This window comes from Sphaerodactylus townsendi, linkage group LG08, assembly GCF_021028975.2.
Source record: "Sphaerodactylus townsendi isolate TG3544 linkage group LG08, MPM_Stown_v2.3, whole genome shotgun sequence".
NCBI lineage: Eukaryota > Metazoa > Chordata > Lepidosauria > Squamata > Sphaerodactylidae > Sphaerodactylus > Sphaerodactylus townsendi.
Window position 1 is genome coordinate 76,851,805 of NC_059432.1, and position 6,000 is coordinate 76,857,804.

The following is a 6,000-nucleotide window of genomic DNA, read 5'->3' on the forward strand; positions in this document are numbered from 1 at the left end:
GTTTGAAGAATACTGTACTGCAATGAAAGCTGGCTTGGAAATGTTTCAACCAAAAGAATAATCATAAAGGGGTTTTCAAATACAAATGATTAAAAGGAAAAGGAAACTTTTGGGGATGAATGGGGGGAAATGAAGTGCGGAACACCACAGATGAAATGAGTTATTAAAGTTCCAGAAACGTTTTAAATGTCATGTATGGAAAAGGCCTCTGTGTCTCAGTCACATCTTACTGTGACTTGCCTCTGAAGATTTCATAGATGCAGTGAAAAAGTTAGGAGCAAAACCTGCCAGACCACGGCTAAATGGCCCAGAATACCCACAACAGCCAGTTGATTCCAGCTGTGAAATCCTTCAACAATACACTGCAAACCATTATCTGGAAACTGAGAAAGACAACATTTGTAGTGAGCCAAAAGCTGTGTGATGAAAACTTTGCTATGTTTAGCCTGAAAGACAAAGTATTCATCTGACACATGACTCCCCCATCATGTATATGTAGTGATCCCATCATCTCTGAACCACTGCATGTTCTGTGATTTTTTTTATTGATGGATGGATGGATGGATGGATGGATGGATGGATGGATGGATGGATGGATGGATGGATGGATGGATGGATGGATGGATGGATGGATGGATGGATGGATGGATGGATGGATGGATGGATGGATGGATGGATGGATGGATGGATGGATGGATGGCCATTAGGTCACATATACCAACGACAACATGGCGTTTTCCAGGACAGAGGCATTCACAGTAGGGTTCCTACTGCTGCCTTTGTGTCATGATCCTGAATATTTTTGGTGGCCTCTCATCCCAATACTAACCCTGCTTAGATTCCAAAGGCCCGAGCTAGCCTGGGCTATCCAGATCAGAGCACTGTGAAGTAAGGGTTTTTTTTAATGGAAACAGCTCACTGCACTAGCAAAGCTTTGGATACAGTTCAAAATATGGGCCACTTCCGCACATGCAGAATAATGTACTTGAAAGTGGATTTTGCTATTCTACACAGAAAAATCCAGCTGCAGAGTGCATTGAAAGTAGATTGAAAGTGCATTATGCTCAATCCACTGTAAAGTGGATTGAAAGTGCATGTGCAGAAGGAGTCACGGAGTAGCTCACCTGTCATGAAATGACATACAACACTGTCATTGGCATTGTTTAAGAAACTCTTCTACATTGCAATTATGTGCCTATTTGCATGTCACTTTGTCTTTTGTTTCAGTTATTTTTGGTCTTTATTAGCATCAGGGTATAACATAGGCGACATAACTTTAATATAATTTGTTTCAGAAGGAAACCAGGTATTTCACAACATGCAGAGAAATCAGCATCATAAATTTTAAAAAATAAGACAGAGGGCTAGACCAACTAAGAGTGATTGTGTCACAAACAAATATTTTGATAAAAGTATGGACCTCGAATTCTAGTTTTATATCAATTAAATTTTATATTAAATTATGTTACATTATAGATTTGACTCCCCATTCATGCCATGGAAACTCTCTTGGTGACCTTCGACCAGTCACACTCTCAACCTAACCCAACTCACGGGGTTTTTGTGAGAACAAAATAGAGGAGGGGAGAGCAATATAAGCCACTGGGGAGAAAGACAGGGTTTGAAAGAAATTAACGCAATATATGTTGATATGTAAATCACTGAAAGCAAGTTTCTGTTACAAAAAACTGCTGGAAAGCTTGTTCAGATATAATTGCAGCTGGTCTTGAATTAAACTCTTCTTTGTCAATTGGGCTCCTTTTTTCAACTATATCCTTAAGATTCCGAGAGCTTTAATACTGTACACTGTTCCAACTTATCACAATGGCTAGAATTGTGCTTGCAAGATACTGGAAACAAGAAACAGCCCGAGAATTTTAAAATGGGCTCAAAAATGTTTAGAGATTGAGTTGAGAAATAGGAAAGATGCTAAGCAGACTGAGTTTATTTGGCTTTGTCATTATATTTAGTAAGATTCGATTTGTTTGTTTGTTTTGGTTATGTTGTTATTGATTTCTCAATACTCTTCTCTGTAAATAAATAAACGTAAATTTTTAAAAAAGAGTTAACAGCAGTCATCTGAACTAGATCCAGAAACAAATTAGCAGGCACTATTGTAAAATCAGCAAGAAAATATTATCCTTGTGCCAAGCTACAGAGAGCATCCTGGTTTCTTTATTCTGTCCCAGCTAAAACTTCTGAATTATTTTTCAAAGGGCCCCCTGCGTAATGCAGTAACTTATACTGTGGCTTGGGTTAGGGGAAATCCCTGACTGTTACTAAGGCATGGTGTGCCGTGATTTGGAAAACTTTCAGATTGATTCATTATTTAATGAATCAGAAACTCAACATGAGGAACAGCTTGATCCTATGCGTGTTTTTTCCCTTGAAATCAGGGGTAAGTGTACAAAGGACTGTATCGTCAACAAATTGGTCCAATGGTTCTTTATCCGAAAATGGTCAGATAGATGCACTACAAAGAATTCTGCATAACTATACCAGTTAATTCTCCATTCCAATTTTCAAGCAGTCTAAATATAAGGATACCATAGCTACTTTTTTCTATTAACGCTCACTGACCTTATTGCTATTTTAAATTAATTCTGTTATCACTTTTATGTTGACGCTTCTGTACAGGGATACAAAAAATAATTTATCTGGTTGCCCCCAGGAAATCAAACATTTAACCTTAATGTAGGATTACCACATGCCCACTGGCACACCAGTGGCTTCCAGAGAGGGAGCCAGTGTGGTGTAGTGGTTAAGAGCAGGTGGATTATAATCTAGAGAACCGGGTTTGATTCCCCACTCCTCCACCTGAGTGGCAGAGGCTTATCTAGTGAACCAGATGTGTTTCCGCACTCCTACATTCCTGCTGGGTAACTTTGGGCTGGTCACACTTCTTCAAAACTCTCACAAGATGTCTATTGTGAGGAGAGGAAGGGAAAGGAGCTTGTAAGCTACGTTGAGTCTCCTTGCAGGAGAGAAAGGTGGGGTATAAATCCAAAACTCTTCTTCTTCCATGAGAAAGACAAAAATGAAAAAACCCTACCATCAGTGACAGCATGATATCACATCTGGGTTTTCTCGGAGATATCATCATGCTGTCACTGATGACTGCCACTTCATGTTCCCACACCCTGGTCTCCCACTGGTTACCAGGCCAGACCTGGCTATTTGATCTTAATGACTGACTGAAGAAATTGTCAGAACACAAATAATTCAAACTTTCCTTTCTCAAAAGGATATAAGTCTTGTAAAGATGTGACTACAAGGTGCACTCTTTCATGGTTTCTCAGATCTAAAAAGCTGCACCAATTTTTTTTCTTTAACTGGTTTGTAATAATTATTAGGAAATGAAAATTTTAAATTATTTTAAAAACAAGAAGAAAAAGCGGTTGCAATTAACTTTTAATTAATTCCTCACATTAATTCACAAAGTAATTCATAAGTATGGCTGTGGTGGCAAAACTAGCCTGCAAATACAGCTTGTTCCAAATTGAACACTACCTTAGTAATGGAAGAATATTATTCCCTCCCTGGATTATGCCTCTGGAGAAACTGTAAGCAGCGAGTTGGTTGGGAAGGAAGGGCACATGAAGGGCAGAAACAGACGAGGGAGGGAAGCAGAGAAGAAATGGGCTGGGCTGAGTTCATCAGCTAGAATGAAAGAGGTTTTGGACCCTAAGGAACAATTACTGGAGTAATGGATGCTGCCTAGAAATGCCAGTATGAGGCAGAGTATAAATACAAATAAATAAATAAATAAATAAATAAATACAATGAAGGCAAACAGTTTTTCTTAATGACTACCAATTGAGCTTCTACCTGAATTTGAGCCTAAACACAACATGGATACTGGCTTCTATATATTTCTTTTCCACATAACCATTCAGCAACAAAACCTGTTGTTTATGAACAAGTAAACCTAAATTCAATCTAGGGTGGGAATTAAACCAATTTTACACCCATCCTAAAGCATGCTCTTTGAAGAAAGACTGAAATAAAAAAGGATTTTTAAAAACCCCAATAAATATATTTATGATGAAGGGTCTCATTTCATTGACTTTGCCAAAGAAGACAAGGTAGTCCTGGAAACTAGTTGCCTATATTTTTGTCCGTATAGCACCTGAAATAATTCTGCAGTGCTTGTAGAATGCCATGCATTGTGTCTATCTGCCAGCATCAGTACACCCAAAATGATTTTGTCAGAACAGATAATTATTAAAAACAGGTTCTTTAGCTTACATCTGAATCCTGGGATAAAATGCCCAAAATATATGTATGGTTACTGCAGGGTCTGCCGAAGTTTTATTTTATTAATATTCATCAACAAATATAAACACATAATGCTGAAACCCAAGTGTATTAATATTGCATTTTTATGGTTCACTTGTTTTGGCAAATTTCAGTTACACTGCAGGTCCATCAAAGTCTATAAGCCAAATTGCACATTTCTAACAGGAAAACGGAGGAAGGGATCATTCATTTTATTCATTCATTCAAGTCACTGCTTGGAAGAAAGGCCTAATCATCTCTCCCCCAAACAACAGCTTGAAACGTCAGCAAGTTACTGTGCCACTCAAGGAGAACGGCAGGAAAAGTTTCCCTGTTAAAGCTCCACACGAGATGAGCTCGAGCTACGCTCTGTAAGTAAATGAAGCGGGTAAGGCATCGCGGGGGAGAAAGTTCAGAACAGTGTGCCACATTGCTGCTTTGCCCAAGTCGAAGCCTGTTGCAAATGCAACAGAATGGCCAAATCCCTTCTTTTGCCTCACCATCCTCACATTTGTGGCCTTGGTTCACAGTAAAAGCACAAATCCAAAAAGCTGCCATGCCTTTGAGAGCGACGGCATCATATTGCAACCCACATTCACAGATCAATTATTTGTAGAGGGAAATCCCATGGGGACAACGTGCATTTTATTCACAAAGTCTTAATGGTTCGATTCTCCCTGCAGGCACAAGATCACTGTTCCCCAAAAAAGGCGTCCCTAGTTCAAAGCAAAAACACCTGTCTGGGTTAGTGTGTGTGCGTATGAACATATGTGTTTCTCTGTGTGTATACACACACACATTACTGACCAGTCGCATCTTTACCACAATAAACGATGTCAAAAAGACTCAATAAGCAAAGAAAATGGAGCAGGCTGACAACATGACAGCCAACTCTAATCCTCCTAGCAGAGCCAAGACAGAGAATCCAAACTTTCAAGGGCAGCAGGAAAAGGCTAGACCCCCCCTCCATTTATCTCCCTCCTCCACCAGATTGAGCTCATCTCCCCTCTCCCCCACCACACACACTATTTGATCCCGCGGGGTCTGCTGCGCCCTGGGAGAAAAGCAGGGAGGAGTTACAACACCCAGGCGCCACCTTCCAACCAAGCCTCATGCCCCACCGCCAGGAAAGGAGATGGAGAAAGCAGTCAGAGATGCGAGCGAGAGCTTCCCGGTGCAAACAAACTAGAAAGGGAGGTGCCCTTACCGTGCCGCCTTCCTCACCCCTGTCGGGAGCAGCTCCCTCCCTTGCAGCCCGTCGGCGCGGAACTTCACCGCCTGCCCTTCCCAAGAGCTCGGGCTCCGTCCAGCACTTGCTGGTCGCCACTGCCTTCCTCAGACATCCCTCCGCGCCCGGACGGTCCGTCCCCAAGGCGACCAGGAGGACACAGGCAAGCAGCACCGGGGGTGAAAGGGATGCCGCCCTGCCCGGATCACCACCAGCCGGCCACAGTCAAATCCAGGGGTGCCGCTCGGCGCCTGGCGCTCCCACAGGGTCCTAGCACCGGCGGCGCTCGGTTTGGAATGGAAGAAGGGGGTGGAGAGGAAAGGGTATCTGCTGTAGGCACGCAAGCCGACGCCGTGGTCGGGATGACATGCGGTGGGCTCACGACACAAAAGCAGGACGTGAAGAGCGGGGTGACATTCAGTACCAGATGTAAGTGAAAGAAAACAGGGGTTTGTTTATTCATATCCCATCTTCTTTAGACTCAAAGCAGTGCA

General features: G+C 42.0%; 1 protein-coding gene across 1 annotated transcript in view; it reads right to left on the reverse strand.

The window, feature by feature from the left end:
• The window catches only part of SPSB4 (splA/ryanodine receptor domain and SOCS box containing 4), a 223,504-nt gene extending 217,744 nt beyond the window's left edge, over window positions 1–5,760 (reverse strand). The window contains exon 1 of the mRNA XM_048506592.1: window positions 5,486–5,760. The gene's annotated coding sequence lies outside the window, so the exon portion shown is untranslated. The remainder of the gene's footprint in view (window positions 1–5,485) is intronic.
• Window positions 5,761–6,000: the final 240 nt, after the last annotated feature.